Genomic DNA, 18,108 nt, shown 5'->3' on the forward strand with positions numbered 1-18,108 from the left:
CTCTTGTAACTGCTGGTGGCAGTTTGGCAGAATCATTCTGAGGTGTCTGTGTAAAAAATCTGATCTGTTTTATACCTTAAATTAGAGCTGGGAATCATGTGGCTCTCCAGATTTTAGTGGGCTGCCCTAACCAGCATAGCCTATGGTAAGGAATGCTGGGAGCTGCAGTTGAACAACAGGTGGGGAGCCATATAATTTCCACCCTGATGTTTCTGTTACAAATGTTTCTGTAAATGGATGTACCCATTGGATGGATGTGCGCTCATCAAAGAACCATCCTTGGTTGCTCTTTCTTACTGAGTACAGTACACAGTCCTTGGCAAAGGAGGTTTGTCTCTTTATAGTGTGTAAAAAACCCAACCCTCAGGCCATAGTTACATTGGAGGAAGATGGCAACCGCTCTGTTTGTATTTCTTTCCATTAATAACATTCCATTGTCATGGGAGAAAAATCCTCTGCATCAGGACAAACAGAGGGGTAAACTGACTTTTTCCATCACTGTTTCGTTCAGTAATTTATTAAGATTGTATCTATAGCAATAGTAATAAAAACCAGGGGAAAGAATGATAACTAAAATAGGACAAACCCCCCCAGTTCTCTTTTGTATCACCCTTTTGGCTGATAGAGTTGGGAAAGGGGGAGTTGACTATAATTCCCAGAATTCTGGAAGTTGTAATGGCCAAACATAATTTCTTTAAGCTCTGTATATAACTATTTCAGATGCATCTTCATTGCAATCTTGGTAAGTGAGGCTTGTGAGGTAATCTCAAACCAGATTACCTTGGATACCTGCTCATGCTTGCTTCAAAGGACAGGTAAATTTGACAAGCCCTCAATTTCTTCTCCACTCAAAATGGTAATCCAGTGCAGATGAACTGAAAATTGATCTGCACTGTGTGGTGAACAACTTAACATTACACCCTATTCACATACTGACCTGAATCCTCTTGATTTCTTAGTATACCTTCAAGTCACCTTTAACTTATGTTGACTTTAAAATGCAAGTGGGGTTCAGAAAAGGAACAGGGACTGGAGACCACAATGCAAACATATGATGGTTAATGGAGTGAACCAAGAAATTCCAAAAGAAAATCAGCATGTGCTTCACAGACTACAACAAAGCCTTTGACTGCATAGAAATAGATCATTAAAAGCTATGGAATACTCTTAAAAACATGGGAGTGCTGCCACATTTGATAGTACTGATGAGAAATCTGTACTTAGGACAAGAGGCTATGGTTAGAACAGAATATGGAGAAACAGGATGGCTCCCAATTGGCAAAGGGGTCAAGCAAGGATGCATTCTGTCACCCTACCTGTTCAATTTCCTTGGAGTGTGGTGGAGTCTCCTTTAGACGTTTTTAAACAGAGGCTGGATGGTCATCTGTCAGGGGGCCTTTGAATGCGAGTTCCTATATAGCAGTTGGACTGGATGCCCCTTGTGGTCTCTTCCAACTTTTTGAGTCTATGGTGGGATACAGACCGCCCAAAAAGGGCGGTCTGCCAGCACCTCCTTTTCCGCCGGTGGGCAGCTGCAGCGGATAAACTGTGCGGTTTCCTGGCGGCAAAAAAAGAACCCGTAAAAAGAGGGTCTTTTTCTGGTGCACTTGTGATGCCCAAGTGCACCAACGGCACACTCGGGACGTCAGAAGTGTGCCAAGATGTGCAGATGCTAAGTGTCCATCACGTCAAAATGGTGGCGCCCATGTGTATATGGTGCTGCCATTTTGACATATGGAATATGTACTAGGGTTGTGAGGTGTCTGTAAGCGATGCCCCAAGGCAACCCTAGTACGTATTCCTTACATACGAAAAGGCCCATCTGTACTGGGCCCATGATTCTATGATTAACTGGGTTTTGGTTATCATAAGAGAAGACTTATTCTGAAAATAAGAAATATGAAGATTGGAGTGTGTGAGAGTTACAATGCTGGGAAAAGTTACTGTTTACGCTCCTCTTCTAAGTCAGAATGTCTACTGTACTCCAAATGGTAACTTTTCCCAGCCATGGATTTAGTTCAGCAAGGTGTCACATAATTCACAGCAGTTTTTGGGTAACATTGTTGCAGGCAAAGCATTCCAGAAGAATATGCTACATGCCATTAAATTTATGAAAAATAGTCTTTTATATAGATATCACTTACTCTCAAGATACCAATTATAGCAGTTTTCCTTTTCAGTCATTTCTGTCACACAGAAAGTTGCATTTCAAAGCCTTTAAAATCTTAGTCACTTGGCAACCAAGAGAGTCTATCAAATCTAAATGACATGTGTCTTATTTAGAGGACAGTGCTCCAGAATTTAATCAAGCAGAAAGTGAACTAATGAGAATGAAAAGACTGTGTCTAGTGGAGAGCTGATTCTTCCTTTGCCATTACTTCAAAATTCACAAATTACCTGACAACATTCTGAACAAATTCAAGATGGCTGACAGTGTCAACCCTACGCCAAATGAGCTAGAAAAGATAATCTGTCAAATACTGTACCAAAGTTCCACCGATGGGGTATGACCTGGGCTGCTGCCACACTGTAAAATTAATTCAATTTTACACTGCTTTAACTGTTATGGCTCTATCCTATGGAATCCTGGGATTTATAGTTTGTAGCAGCACCAGAGCTCTCTGACAGAGAAGGCTAAATATCTCACAAAACTACAAATTTCCACAGTTAAAGTGGTGCCAAACTGCATGAAGTCTGTAGATCTCAATGTGGACGTTTATGTTTTCCTTTCCAACATAGGACTTAATATGGCAGAAAAGCGGGACAGGAATTGTAAGCCAATTTTCCAATTACACAATTTCCCCCATACATTAAAAAAGAAGTGAAATCAATAGGAAGCCTACTTTGTTCCTTGCTTACACCACATATCAATAGCAGTTTCTGCCATTGGCTCTTATCTATTGCACAACAATGGATCATTTGTAAATCTGCCTTAGTTCATTAACTAACAAGATGCTCCAATGGTTCAGTGCTGATGTTAATCCCACCTCAGTGACATCTGAGTAAGAGCTATTCCTATTGTCTTATCAAATCTCTACAACCAAAATCAGCACCTTTCCAAAACTTGTTTTCACTGATATTACCCGATAAACACTGTCATTTAAGTACTTAACAATGCATCTGTTTTCCTCCCCCCCCCCTTTTTTTTTTTTCCTGGAACTACACATTATCAGTTTGCAAACAGCACATTTCCCCCAAATCCATATTTTGTGTCCAACTGCAAACTAAAACAAACAAATCCTGAAGCAGGGCTGGCACAAGACATTTTCCTGCTTGCAACTGAGTACTATATAGTGCCCCCCTTCCTTTCATTTAAAAAAGCCTCACATTTTTACTTCAACACTGGCAAGGGCAGCATCCTCCCTTATGCCTCAGGGCAGCTTTGTAGGTATAAGGCATCTTGTGTGGCATATTCCACTTTGTTCACTCCTCACCTCTCAGCATCTGCTGTCTGAGGTGGGTCCTTTGCCCTGCCTTATGGTAAGTCTGGCCCTGGAGGAAAGAAGTTTCCTGGAACATCTCCTAACTGCTCTTTTAAAAGAGAACCAGTACAATGAGTCAGTGGGAGGGTCCAATTCTTTTGAAATCCCTGCACCTGTTTCGAAAAGAATGAGCCAAGAAGAATAGGAGGTAAGCCAACTGGCAAAAACTAAATAGAGGACAGGATGGGTATGCTTGAAGAAGAAAGCTAGTTGGAAGAAGAAAAGTATCTTGAATCTTCACTTAAAAATATAAAGTGTGACTATGCTTTGCAGCTTTCAGCAAACTGAGATGCATGTTGTTTTCAATGATGAGGCTAATATTTAGATTAGCTTGGTAAAGTGACTTATGGAGGATTCTGGGAGTTTGTCCACCAAAGTAACTTTTCCAAGCTTCAGTATTTAGTAAGAAAGAAAACAGGAGCAAATGCAATGGCAGAACAGAGAAGGAGATTGAATTCCAAATTTGTCCTTCCTTAATCACATTTGCAGACTGCAATAGGACTTCTAATGAAAATATTTTGCAGTTTCATTAAATAACACCAACACTGGGCATGCATAGTTCATACTGCAGTTTCCAAGAGGATGCCCAAAATATATTTAAGTGTACATTTAAAAATATAAATTGTAAATATGCTTTGTCACTATACTATCCTCATCAACTCTTATAATTTACAACACAATTGGCAAGATGCTATTGATATACCTAGCAGTAAGGAAGACCTGAATTAATAGAAACATAAATGTCAGCCAGGGAAGGAATAATACACCCCACCAGATTTTGTTGGATTACAACTCCCAGAATTCATCCTCATTGGCTTTGCTGGTTAGGGGACTACTGGGGATTGTAGTTCAACAGCATCTGGAAGGCCATTTTTTAAAACTTACAGTAGACTTATTGAATTAGGGGAACTTGCATAAGTGCTGGTTTACTGAGATTCCATTGGTTCTTATTGGGAGTAACAACTGAATTTAGGCCATTGGGAGCTGCCTTATACTGAGTTAGATTACTGAGCCATTTTTTGGACTACTGTCTATACAGGCTGGCAGAAATTTTTCAGGTTTTCAGTTAGCAACAGAGCTTGGAAATTACTTTTTGAAGTACAGTGCCCAGCCAACATGACCTCTGACCATAGAGAGTAACTCCAGGATTTGCAATCCCCAAAAGAAACCTTTTCAAGCTATAGTTAGGAGGTCTGCCCAGTTTTTCTTTGAGATGCTAGAGAATATTCTGCATGCAAACATTTGTTCCCCCTCTGAGTCATGGTCCATCATCATCATCGCTTTCACATGTTTCTCATGTCCACCTGATATTTTGGAAGCCAGTAAGTACCATCTTTCCTCACTTGGCCCTCTTGTTACTTAAGCCTCCTCATTTGTTTTCACCTGACTTCTTAGCTCTCATACTAGGAGTAAAGGATGGAGTGTGATTACTCAACAATAAGAGGGATCTTTTTAAGAGAATCCATAGAGCTGTAGAAGATTTTTTTGACTGATCAAAACCACCTGCATCCTGCCTCTCCAAAAATTCTTTCTGTTGTGCAATAACATTTCTGGACATGTCTCTGCATTGGTTTGTTGCTTCATCACAAATATGTTATTTCCCAAACATTTACAAACACTGTAATATAAATTAGAGAAAGGTGCTTCTCCAGTAACAGCTGTTCTGGAAACACAGAATTCGTTGAAGAGCTAATGAGAGGCAGAACTATACACCCTCTTCCTCCTCCCCAGATCAAATTTCTAGAGTGTCTTTCCTTTCCCTATTTCCCCTTTATATTTTCACTCAGTTCAGGTCCACTGAGGAGGGAGTAGTATTAGTAGTGGAGAGAAAGGGGGAAAAGGCCAACAGTAGCAAGGCACAACAAATCAGCCATTTGCCAGCCTTGAAGTGATTCAAAGTCACAAAGCACCTGCTTATTTTTGTGCAAGTCCAGTAATTTGGAGAAAGACTCCTTCTTCTTCAGGTTGGATATGGAGGAAAACAAAAGGGATTTGTTGGCTTAGTACACGCAGCCCTTGATGGATTCTAAACATTGATCTTCTACACAGACACAAAAACTGGCCCTTGAGAATATACGTACTCATGACACTAAGGCTTCCAAGCATACTTGAGAGTGGGGTGAGCCTGAATAGGATTTATCTCCTTTTAATAAACATGCACAGGACTACACTGTAAGGCTGCAGTGCTATGCACAGTACACTGGTGGCTGGCTGCTTTCATGACAGTGGAGCAGTGAATCCACTCCAGATTTTAGTCTGGATGTGGAACTTTCATCTCTTATATGTCCAGCATTTTGGATAGCTCCTCTAAAGTTTAAACTGAAACCCAGATAATATTTACTGCTCTATTGATATAGAAGGAGCCACCAAGCACCACTGTTGGATGTAATATTGACTGAGCACAGAGTAAACATGCATAGGATTGCTATATAAAACTACCTCTGAAGACCACATATATCAATGTTGTTATGTAGGACAGACTTCCTCAACTTGGGATCCTCCAGAGATTTGCAGCTACCATGTACCCCACCCATGCCATTTGCTGTACTGATGGAAACCATAGCCCAAAAACATCTGGTGGGTAACCATTTGGGGATGGTGAATGCTACATGAGGTGCTCCACCCTTTTTTTCTCTCTACATTGCCTCCTTATGGACCCTTACCTCCCATCTGCCCTCCTACCTCTCCAGTGGCAGCCAGTGGCTTCCATTTCAATAGGGTAATGAATCTGGTTTGGGCTGAACTTTATAGGAGCTGTCCAAGGTACTGGACACCATCCTCAAACCACGTTCAGCTTCTTGAAAATTTGGACTGAAACTTGAGGTAGATTCATTGTCCCTCTGATGTTAATTGTCCATCTGATATGGAAGCTACTAGATGCTACTGTGACTGTCTTCAGTCACATATGTCTCTGTTTTTCTTAAGCAATCTTGACCATTCTCTCTCTCTTCCCCATGTCCTGAAGATCCCTCCATGAATATATGTATTCCTCTTCTTTTCTTTCATGCAAATCAGTATCATATGACCCTCAACAGTTTTTCTCACTAAATGTGGAATCTCTAGTTTCCCTTAGTAACTAACATTCTAATTCAGAACAAAGAAGGCATCAAAGAGTTATGCATGCATCTGCTGATATATATATATATATATATATATATATATATATATGAGAATGACTGCCTACACTGCACTGCACCTAATTCAGTGTACTACTGTCAAAGTTGTACTTTTCCAAGCTCTGCTTCAGAATCTATGTTATTCAAATTCAGCTTGATCCTCTGGCCAGAGTTCTTTTCATTTAGCCCAGCTTTAGGCACAATTTCCCCACCCCACAAATTAAGAAAGGTCTGGCAGTCAATTTGCACTTCCCTGCAGGAAACAGTTAAGAAAAGAGGGAACTGTGATCTTCATACATTTCTAGATGTTACAGAACAACTTCGTTTGGCAACTGGGGCAAGATATCATACATTTTTATTTTTAGTTCACAGCCAATGCTTACTTTTAAGATCAGAGTTTAAGAGACAAAACAGTCTTCGTTGTTGCAATACTATCAACCTGGCTTTGTTCAGACTGATGTCAATGGCAACACTATTAGGGATGGGCTAGAAATTAATCTGGTTCATATTTCAACAGAAAATTGACAAATCCACACTTCCCAAACCTGATCATAGCCAAGCATTAAAGTACTTACTTTTCTGAAACTTGTAATGAAAAATTCCATATAAAATATGCATTTTTAAAAAATGTACGCATAAAAACATGTGCTTTCAGAATGATGCATTCTCAAGATGTGTAAAAATGCATATAAGATGTCCATGTGGAATAAAAAAAAATCACACTGGTGCAGTACAGGGGTCACAAAATTAAACAGTGGCAAAGTAAGAATTTGCCCTTCCTGTAATGGAGAAACATCCAAAGTGAAACTTGATCCTAGCCTTAACCCATACAAGCACCTTTGAAGTTAAAAGTGCTGTATCATTCTACATTTCCCCAGGCTCTTCTAGTAGATCAGCACACATCCCTCTGCTTCTGCAACCTCAATGGAGCTTGAAAAGGTTAATTTTTTAAACTACAGCACCTGGAGTCCCTTGCCATCTGGGCCATAGCAATCATACTGGCATTTTTGAGAATTCTAGGTGTTGTAATAGAGAAAAACAATGTTTCCAAAGTCTGGCCAAGAGACAGACCTGTACCTTCTGCAGCTAAAGGTGGCCAAGGACACTGTCTACATAGGACACATTTTGTGTCTGGCTGTGCCTTCTTCCCATATGATGACCCCATGAATTTTCATAGAGTTTTCTTAGGTAAGGGATTAGAGTTGCATTAGCCAGTTCCTTCCTCTGAAATATAGCCTACAGCACTGGGTATTCATTGGTGGCCTTCCATCCAAGTACTAGCCATGTCTGATTGCAAGTATCATGATCTGGTTTGAACAGAGGTGGGCAAAGTGAAGCACTCCTGATGTTGTTGTATTGCAGCTCACAATATTCCTCCTTGCTGCCTGTGCTGGCTAGGGCTGCTGGGACATCTGGAGGGCCACATTTGCCCATTCCTGAATTAGTCCAACATGGATGGCTGCACCAGCTGACTGTTTACTTTTTCAAACAGAGTTCAATAATCTTGTTGTACTGAACCCTTTCATTGTTCTTCTGAACTCCTTTATCAGCAGCACTTCTTGACATATCATACAGCATTTCTTTGCAAAAACTGAAATGAATCACAAGATACTAACCTTATCCAACCTGGTGCCATTCAGGTGTTCTGGATCACAGCACCCAGAATTTCCAGACATTGGGTATCCTGGCTGGACTGAAGGGCGCTGAAATTCAAAATGCTTGGAGGGGATCTTATACAATACAGCCTTATACAATAAGGCTGGCCTATGATACTGTGGTCTTGGTTAGAAATCAATGCAGTGCAGACCTGCAAAATATGACTAAAGAGCAAAGACACCAGTGGGTCAGAGAACATACTAAGTTTTATTATATGAACTCCATTCTATGACAGGAATGCTACTAGCTACATCTCTAGCATGGTCTGGAAGAGAGAGGGTGAGGAGTGGTAAGGGCATTTGCAATCATGCTTTCTACTGCACAGTATTCCAGCTTGATAAGCCCTTGTTCCTGTGCATCCTTTATGAAGTGATACTTGGTTTTAACATCCTTAATCTGAGGATTTATCTTTTCTGCTTCAGAGAATGGGTCTTCCTGGATTGCCTCATTTGTGTATTTTAGGAAGTAGATAAGAAGATGCCTGGTTTGGGCTCCAGGGTTGGGTTCATTTGAATTTGTTTCTGTGTCAGTGGAGATTTCTCTTGAGTAATCTGTGTAGTTCCTTCAGATATTCATCAATGGAATCTTTAGAGACGATTTTGTAAGAAGTGGTCTTAGACAGCTGTCCCTCAGCATCCTGAGTTGTTAACGATAACTACAGCTTTATGTACTTTTTGGCTTTATGTACAGTAGACCACTGCAGAAACAAGGGGGAACTTATGCTGATATGTCGGGGAATTTTTTTCTATGAATGCTGATCAGTATATCTTTTAAAAAATATTTATTGCAATGTGAGTTTATGAAACCCTGCGTGTTACAGATACATATAAGAACACAATCAAATATTAAGTTAGGTAATCAGCTGCATCAGATAGCTATGCAGAACTTATCTGACTGAAACATATAGGCATTACTTGGGCTGAGCCTGGCGTACTCTTGGGGATAAAGGACCTTGTAGCAGGGTGAAAGCATCATTCAGATCACTGCAATGTTATCTCCCATTTGCAGCCTCATTGTGTCAGAATCGGCACATCACATATTTTGTTATTAGTTTGAACAGTCTAGTCAAAAACTGGAGGAAAAAAAACACAATTATTGGTGCAAGAGCAGTAAGAAGAAGAGAGATCCATAGGATAGGAACCCAAGAAGACCCTGGAGTTTATCAGACAAGGGAAAATGGAAGTATAATCCAAGGGCAATCCAAAAGCAATCATGGGGTTTAATGTTATTGCGTGATAGCCTACTACACTCAAATTTGGGCAATGGGAAGTCAGTCCAAGCGCAATCACGGGGTTTCACGTTATTGCGTGATAGACTACCACATGCAAATTCACGCAATGGCATGCTATTTTCGGGCAATGGGAAGCCAGTTCAAACGCAATTCACATTCACATAAATTCGCTGAACTAGCAAATTCATGTAAATGCATTCTGGCCCCACTTTCTTTTCATTCGAAATTAAGATAAATTCCTCACGTGTGATAAAGTCCCCTGTCTGTGTGTTCCTGACCAGATCATATGCTTGATGTGAGGAGTTGGCTTCTCTCCCATTAACAGCTAAAGCATTATGAAATACCTTCACCAGCTTTCAGTACCTCAGGGTGTTTTAATGTCTTATTCACCCACAACACACACACACACACACACACACACACACACACACACACACACAGATCTACCCCTTAGAGGGGAGGGCTGAGGACTTCTTGTTTATTATTATTTTTATTGTTGTAAGCTGCCTTGAATCCTGGGATACAAATCCAATAAGTAAATTTTTAAAATTCAAAGATATAGCCATGTTAGTCTGTAGAATCAGTATGTACAGAGATCTTGTAGCACCTTTGAGACTCACTGAAAGAAATTGGCAGCATGAGCTTTCGTAGACTTCCGTCTACTTCCAAATGCATCTCAGGAAGTAGACTGAAGTCTATGAAAGCTCATGCTGCTAATTTCTTTCTTTCAGTTAGTCTCAAAGGTGCTACAAGATCTCTCTACATACTAATTTTTTTAAAGTTACACTTCCCAAGCACAGTGCGCATGCCAAAGTATGAAAAGGGGAGGCACAGTGCAGATGCAGTGGTTTTGGAAGTACTAAAGGTAAGAGGGCAATTGCTTTGCTCCTCGTTTTTCAGAAAACACAGTAATAGAAAGACAGGAGTCTTGTGCACTAACGTACTAAGAACCTTTTTGGGCGGGTGAACTTCAGTGGTTCTTTGGATGCTGTATTGGCCATTAAGAATAAAGGTTGATGTATTTACCACAAAGCTATTGTTTCTGTTTTGTGTTCTGGTTTTTGTTTTTGTCTTTCAGGCATGTTAACTGATCCAGTCTCCTTCATCCTCAGACAAAAAATCTCTAAAAGGCATCTATTGAAGTGTCAGAGAAGTGAAGCAGTGAAGGTGCTCTATATAATGTTGGAAAATAAGAGAGTAAAATCAGAGCTCTTGCTGAACAAACCCTACAGGTGTGGTGAAAAAAATGTACAATAAGAAATAATGGGAATATTTTACAATGCATCAGTCAAATCAGAAGGGCATGGGAGTGCCTTTATTGACAGATTATTTTCCCATCTAAAGGTTTTGTTTAAATCTTTGTACCATACTGGAATGTTGCCTATTGGCAAAATAAATATGTTGGCAACTGTGAAGTATTTCAGATAATCCAGCCTTCATTTGGGTGTGGTGCATTGGCAAGGCTATTAGTTTTGGGCTGGGGAAACTAAGATTGAGATGTCGGGTGAGCCATAAAGTCCTCTGGGTAAGCCCTGGGCAAGCCACTATGATCAATTTCACAGCATTGATAAGCTCATGTACAGTGTCCTTGTTTTATTGGAGGAAACATGGGACACAAATCTAGGACAGAGTCCAACCAAACGTAAGTACCTGCAAAGACTATTCTGTGTGCTTAAATATCTTGGTGGTCTTGAGTGGGAAGTGTACTTTCTAAGTGAAAAGCCATTAAGTACAGCAAGATAGGAATAGGCAATCTTCGGACTGCAGCTCCCCCAACCCTTCGCCTTTGGTTATGGTGAGTAAAACTGATATGAAATTAGTCCAGAAACATCTGAAGGGCCAATGCTGCTCCTGTATTAGGTAAATAGGAAAAAGGACGTCATTCTCTGACTAAGGTCAATGAGATTTAGAAGTGTTTAGGAATGGCTGACTAGTGTCCAATGTTTTCATTGTAATTCAAAGTATTTTCATATATGTGGCTTAAATTGGTCCCATCATTGAGACTGTGGCTGCAAAACCTACCTGGGCCAGAATATTCATTAAATTTGTTCCCCCCTATACTCTATTCTGCATGAAGGACATTCGTTCATGGCCAGCCCCTATCCAAGAGCAGACTTCTTTCCAACCTCAGAAGGGGAGAGGTGAAAAATTCTAAATCTTCCAGTTGCTTTCCCAAGAATGTTGGGACTACAGCCTAAAATACACTAAAACTTCTTGGGCTGCATCCACGCTGCAGAAATAATCCAGTCTGATACCTCTTTACATGTCAAAGCTCAATGTCATGCAATTCTGGGAACTGTAGTTCTGTGAGACATTTAGCCTTCTCTGTCAAAGAGCTCTGGTGCCATAACAAATTACAAATCCCAGAGTTCCATAGTACTGAGCTATGGCAGTTAAACCAGTGTGAATGCAGTTTTGGTGAATGTAAACATCTTTGCCTTATTGAAATAAGGATCAGGCAGGTTTGTCTGGTAAGGCATTTCTGCCAATGAGGTGTCACCACTGAGAAGGTTCTTTCGTTCCTTCTTTGCTACCTCAGAGTTTCTGAAGATGAACTCATTGTATGGGCATTGGATAAATTGGCATGAGAGCAGCTGTATCTGGGACCACACCACATTGCCTGACTCTCACTGTCTCCCAGTCATAAAACAGGAAAAAAAATAGTGATGGCGCCACACTTTGGATGAAGCATAATGACCATTTGTGGGTCTTTGTCAGAGACCAGTGCTATTCAACACCTTTATCAATGACTTGGATGACAGAATTGGGGGTATGCTTATCAAATTTGCAGATGACACCAAATTAGGAGGAATAGCTAATACTACAGAGGACAGGATCAAGATTCAAAATGACCTGAATAGACTAGAAAGCTGGGCCAAAGCTAACAAAATAAATTCACCATAAAGAAATGTATGGTACTGCACTTTGGGCAGAAAAACAAAATGCACAGATATAGTATGGGGGACACCTAATGAGAGGATATGTCAAAGGGATCTGGGAGTCCAAATAGACCACAAGTTGAACATGAGTCAACAGTGCGATGCAGCAGCTAACAAGGCCAATGCAATTTTAGGCGGCATCAATAGAAGTATAGTGTCTAGGTCAAGGGAAGTAATAGTGCCACTCTATTCTGCTTTGGTCAGGCCCCACCTGGAATATTGTGTGCATTTCTGGGCACCACAGTTTAAAAAGGATGTGGGAAAACTGGAGCATGTCCCAAGGAGGGCGACCAAAATGGTGAAGGGTCTGGAAAACATGCCCTATGACAGTGATGGCAACCCTTTTTGGTTTGCCGTGCCGGGGGCAGAGCTTCTGCCATCCGGGCCCGAGGCCGTGTGCTTGTAGCAGGGCTTCCACCCTCCGGGGCAGGGCCTCTGGGGTGGGGCTTTCCCCTTTGCCAAGGGGCCCGTTTGTGCGGAGGAAAGGGGAGCCGAGGGGAAGAGGGCTGGGCACACATCCCGGTCCTCTCCTCCTCGGGCCTTTCTTCTGAAGAGCCCATTTGCATGGAGGAAAGGGAAGCCAAGGGGGAAGAGGGCTGGGAGGAGGAGCCAGATGCGCATGCCTCTGGCTCCTTCTCCTGAGCACCATTTTCTGGTTTCCTGCTGTCTCTTCGATACAGCGGGAGGCCCAAAAATGGCAGGGAGGAGGCGAAACGGGCACGCTCATCTCTTCTGCTTTCTCCCTTGCCCCGTGCCTAGCGAAATGGTGTCACGTGCCACCCATGGCAAGCGTGCCATAGGTTCACCATCACAGCCCTATGAGGAATGTCTTCAGACTCATCTGGGGATGCTTAGCCTGGAGAAGAGAAGGTTAAGAGGTGATATGATAGCCCTGTTTAAATATTTGAAGGGATGTCATATTGAGGAGGGAGCAAGCTTGTTTTCTGCTGCTCCAGAGATTAGGATGCAAGTTACAGGATGCAAATTACAGGAAAAGAGATTCCACTTCAACATTAGAAGGAACTTCGTGACAGTAAGGGCTGTTTGACAGTGGAACAAACTCCTTCGGAGTGTAGTGGAGTCTCCCTCCTTGGAGGTCTTTAAACAGAGGCTGGATAGCCATCTGTCAGGGATGCTTTGACTGAGAGTTTCTGCATGGCAGGGGTTGGACTGGGTGGCCCTTGTGGTCTCTTCCAATTCTATGATTCTATGTATTGGAGTGTGGTAGAGAATGGCTTACTGATGTGGGGAACTAATTAGGGTTTAGGAAATTTTCACACCCAGACTTAAAAGCATCATTGCGTTTGCTGCATGTTCCTCTTGTTATCAGTTATGTCTGGAGGTTTCCATGTGAGTTGGATAATGAATCATCTCCAGTGTGAAGTCAAAGGCTTTCATGGCCAGCATCCATAGTTTTTTATGGGTTTTTCAGGCTATGTGGCCAAGTTCTTGAAAAGTTTATTCCTGATCTTTCACCAGCATCTCTGGCTGGCTTCTTCAGAGAATGCGCATTGAAGATGCCAGCCACAGATGTAGGAGAAATGTCAGGAATAAACTCTTCTAGAATATGGCCACATAGCCTGACACCCCCCCCCCCCCCATCATCTCCAGGTTTGTCTATCCAAGGCATGAATCTTATTCATCCAACAGCCCTTCTTGGATGACCTTTTAAAAAGTTTGGACTAAAACCCAGAGTAGATTCACTGACCCACTGACATGGGTGCCATGGTACTTGCTATGCATATTCACAATGTGAAACAGAAAATAGAAGCCATTTTTTAAAAAGTAGATGTCTGCTGTTCTGGTCCAAAGCAGGTTTAAGTAGGATGTGGATATAAAAAGTGTCTTGTGTGGGTGTATAAAACTGAGTAAGAAATCCTGATTTAGCTTTGTGGTTTTTGTTGTTAACTGCCATAGACTCAGCTTCAATTTATAGAGACCTTATGAATGAGGGAGGCCCCAAACATATTGCTGTTAGGTCTTGCAAACTCAGGACGGTGGCTTCTTTGACACGGGCTGCTGCCACACTGCAGAATTAATCCATTTTGACACCCGTTTAGCTGCCATGGTTCCATGCCATGGAAGCCTGGGGTTTGTAGTTTGTTGTGTTAGCAGAGCTTGCTGGCCGAGGAGGCTAAATATCTTGTGAAGCTACAAGGGCCATGGCAGTTAAAGTGGTGTCAAATTGCATGAATTCTGCAGTGTAGACGCAGCCTGATTCAATCCACCTGCAGTGTGGCCTTCCTGCTTTTCCCACAGCCTTCCACTTTCCCAAGCATCCTTCTGAAGACCAGCCAGTAGCCTTTGTGAACAGGTGATCCCTTCCATCCTAGTCTACTTCAAGGGGTTGAAAATAACCCCCACCTCCTTCTGCTTTTTTGAAGGAAGTGGTGGGATTTCAAATGAAACCAGTAATCTGCACAATCCATCTCCAGGGGTAGCCGTGTTGTGCATATAGCAAAGTACAATAACTTCCCAAACCCACAAAACATTCATAGCTTCATTGAATCAACCAAAATGCATGTTGCGGGCTGAAAATAGCAACCACAACATCTTGACAAAATGCAAGATTAGGACTAAGATCATCATCACAGCCCCCTGTATGATTGTGGCATTGTATTTTGAGTGTTAGATTATGACTCTGGAGATCAGCGTTTGATTCCCTGGTTGACCACAAAACCCAGATTGTGGGCAGGTCACACTCTCTCAGCCTCAGCGGAAGGCAATGGCAAACCTCTGACCAAATCTTGCCAAGAAAAGCCCAGGATGGGTTGGCCTTAGGCTGGCCCGAGGTCGGAAAGGTCTTGAAGGCAGACAACGACAACGACAAGAGAAAAGCGAGGGTTTCCTGACTCTGGTCTGCTCCTCGATTCCCTCTGGGGCGAGTCTTCCCCCGGGTTTCCTTCCCTCTGGGCAAAGAGTGCCGTTTGTTGTAGCCCCCCTCGCCCCCCCCCCGACTGCCAGACTGGGACTCCTCTGAGAGAAGAAGGGCTTGGCAAACTCCTCCTGAAGACAGAACCCGACTCCACTTTGGCAAAACTTCGCCTGGAAGACGCCGCCCTCCGCCGCCGCCGCCGCCTCCTCCTTCTTGGGAAACGACAAGCTTCCTTGTGTGTGGCTTCGTTGCCATTGCCATTTCCCTAGTCCTCACACAACCCAACAACACAGAACCCTGCCGGTCTCCTCCGCCCCGAGAATCGCCCCCTCCCTCCGCCCGGGAGGGAAGGGGCCACCGCCTGGCCTGGAAAAGGCGGCGGGAAAGGGGCTTCTTGGGGGGGTCCCTTCCTCGGCTGCCTTGTCTGCCAGACGCTGGGACTGACTGGAGGGGGAAACGGAGGTGGGTGCTTCCCCCAATTTCCCCCTTCCTTTGGGAGGAAACGCCTTCAGAGTTCGTTACTTTTTCGTTTCCAGGCTTCATCCACACTGGAGAAGTAACCCGGTTTGGCACCGCTTTAACTCTCTTCTGGCTGAAGGCTATGGAATTCTGGGAGTTGGAGTTTGTTGTGAGGCCCTGAGGGGACCAACGTTTGGGAATCACTGGACTCCATAACTTTGGTCCTCCAGATGTTTTGGACTTCAGCTCCCATTGGACACTCTGTCTGGGGCTTCTGGGATGTGAAGTCCAACCCAAACGGAGGGGCCAAGTTTGGGAAGCAGCCTCTGGACTGAAGGAACCGGGGAGGGAGGGAGGGAAGGGGATGCCATGGCGCTGGCTTCTCTCCCAGCGAAAGTCGTGAGGAAAAGGAGGTTGGAAGGGCCACCAGTAAGACCAGCAAGGAGACTGGGGAACCAGTCAGGGAGGGGAGACTGTTGCCATCTCACACAGGACACTTCTTTGGGTGTGTGTGTGTTGTGTGCCTTCAAGTCATTTCCAACTTATGGCAACCCTGTCATGGGTTTTTCTTGGCAAGTTTCTGCAGGGCGGGTTTGCCATTGCCATCCTCTGAGGCTGAGAGCGTGTGACTTGCCCAAGGTCACCCACTGAGTTCCATGGACAAGCTGGGAATCGAACCCTGGTCTCTGGAGTCGTAGTCCAGCTCTCAAGCCTGAGGCTATAGGGATGGCAGGAGACCTGCTGCTTATTTTATGGGCAGAGGTCCAGTTTAGGTCAGTTTAACTCAGTGGTTCCCAAACTTTGGTCCTCCAGGTGTTTTGGACTTCAGCTCCCAGAATGCTTGACAGTTGGCCAAGGTAGCTGGGGCTTCTGGGAGGTGAAGTCCAAAAAACCTGGAAGACCAAAATTTGGGGATCACTGATTTAAGTAGTACAAGGCTGGTATGTTTGAATGTGTTCTGCACTAACAGAACATCTCTTGGACCAAAGCAAGTAACATCTTAAAAGGGTGTATAATCTGAGCTGTTGTTGTTGTTGTGTGTCTTCAACTTGTTTCTGATTTATGGCAACCCTAAGGCAACCCTATCATGGGGTTTTCTTGGCAACAGCAAACCTCCCTCTGAACAAATATTGTCAAGAAACTTTAGGATTGCCATAAACTGGGAATGACTTGAAGGCACACAGCAACAACAACAACAACAACAACAACAACAGGTGGTAATTGGCACAGGCTGGGATGTTTGAATGTGCTCTGCACAAATCTGACACGGTTTGGACCAAAGCGAGTGGCATCTTACACACTCCTGGATTCAGGGTGAACAGTGGGCCCTTATAATCCGCTGGGGTTTGGTTCCAGGTTCCCCCGTGGATAACAAAATCCATGGATGCTCAAGTCCCATTAACTACAATGGCAGAGTAAAATGGTGTCCGTTATATAAAATAGAAATCAAGGTTTGCTATTTGGAATTTATACTTCTTTGGAATATTTTCAAGCCATGGATACTTGAATCTGTGCATAAAAACTCAGTGGATAAGGAGGGCCAACTGTATTATCTGGGGTGCTCCGCTTCTTGCTTCAGGGAACAAAATGCTATTCCTTTATCATTGTATCACCATTGTTTTGTGCATAAATTTCCAAAAATTGCTTTATATAGGTTGGTTTTGGGATGCCAGGGTGTTTAAACCACATGCCCTTATGGGTTATTTGACTGTGTTTTGAAGTTTTATGAAAATAAGGAACTGAGGATAAGAACCAACTTCAGCTTTGTGGGTGACACATCCTCAGTGTGTGCCATAAGAGGGACAGTGCTGACAGCACTTGCGATAGAGATGGAGCAGAAAGGGAGAGCAAAGGTGTGTGTGTGAGATGACAGGCTGAGATAGGGTCAAGCTCTGTGCAGCAAGAGGACTGAGGATCCTAAAACCTAGAAAGCTATAAAGCAGCAGTTAGAAAAGGGGCTGAAATGCCAGGAATTTGTTTCCATTAAATCTCAGTTGAGAAATAGGATTGCCCCACTCTACCCCAAGAATACAATAAGCATTTGGAATGCATGATATTTTTGCAGGCTGCTTTCAGTGTGTGAGGAGGATATAGTTAATCTAGATGTTTCAGAAGATTGGAATGCAGGGCTGGCACAGTGTCCAGAGATGCCTGTATGCAGAAGCAGGCTGTGTGTGTGTGTGGATGATGATGATGATGATGATGATTTGAATCAATTTTCTGAAGAGTGTGATTTTGAGGGACTAGCATATGTCTTGGCCTGAGATGAACTCAGACGGAGAAAACTCAGTGTGCAGAGCAAGGATGGGGAACATTTAGCCAGCCAGATGTTGATGAACTACTTCTCCCA

The 18,108-nt window shown here is 43.0% G+C and overlaps 1 protein-coding gene across 1 annotated transcript in view; it reads left to right on the top strand.

Annotated features, from left to right (window-relative positions):
- Positions 1 to 15,682: 15,682 nt before the first annotated feature.
- The window catches only part of LOC149311735 (sodium- and chloride-dependent betaine transporter-like), a 75,420-nt gene continuing 72,994 nt past the window's right edge, over positions 15,683 to 18,108 (top strand). Inside the window, exon 1 of the mRNA XM_089527802.1 lies at positions 15,683 to 15,761. The gene's annotated coding sequence lies outside the window, so the exon portion shown is untranslated. The remainder of the gene's footprint in view (positions 15,762 to 18,108) is intronic.

The sequence above is a fragment of the Sceloporus occidentalis genome, unplaced genomic scaffold (assembly GCF_023333645.1).
Source record: "Sceloporus occidentalis isolate IW3139 unplaced genomic scaffold, rSceOcc1.0.p SCAF_5, whole genome shotgun sequence".
In the NCBI taxonomy this organism is placed as follows: Eukaryota; Metazoa; Chordata; class Lepidosauria; order Squamata; family Phrynosomatidae; genus Sceloporus; species Sceloporus occidentalis.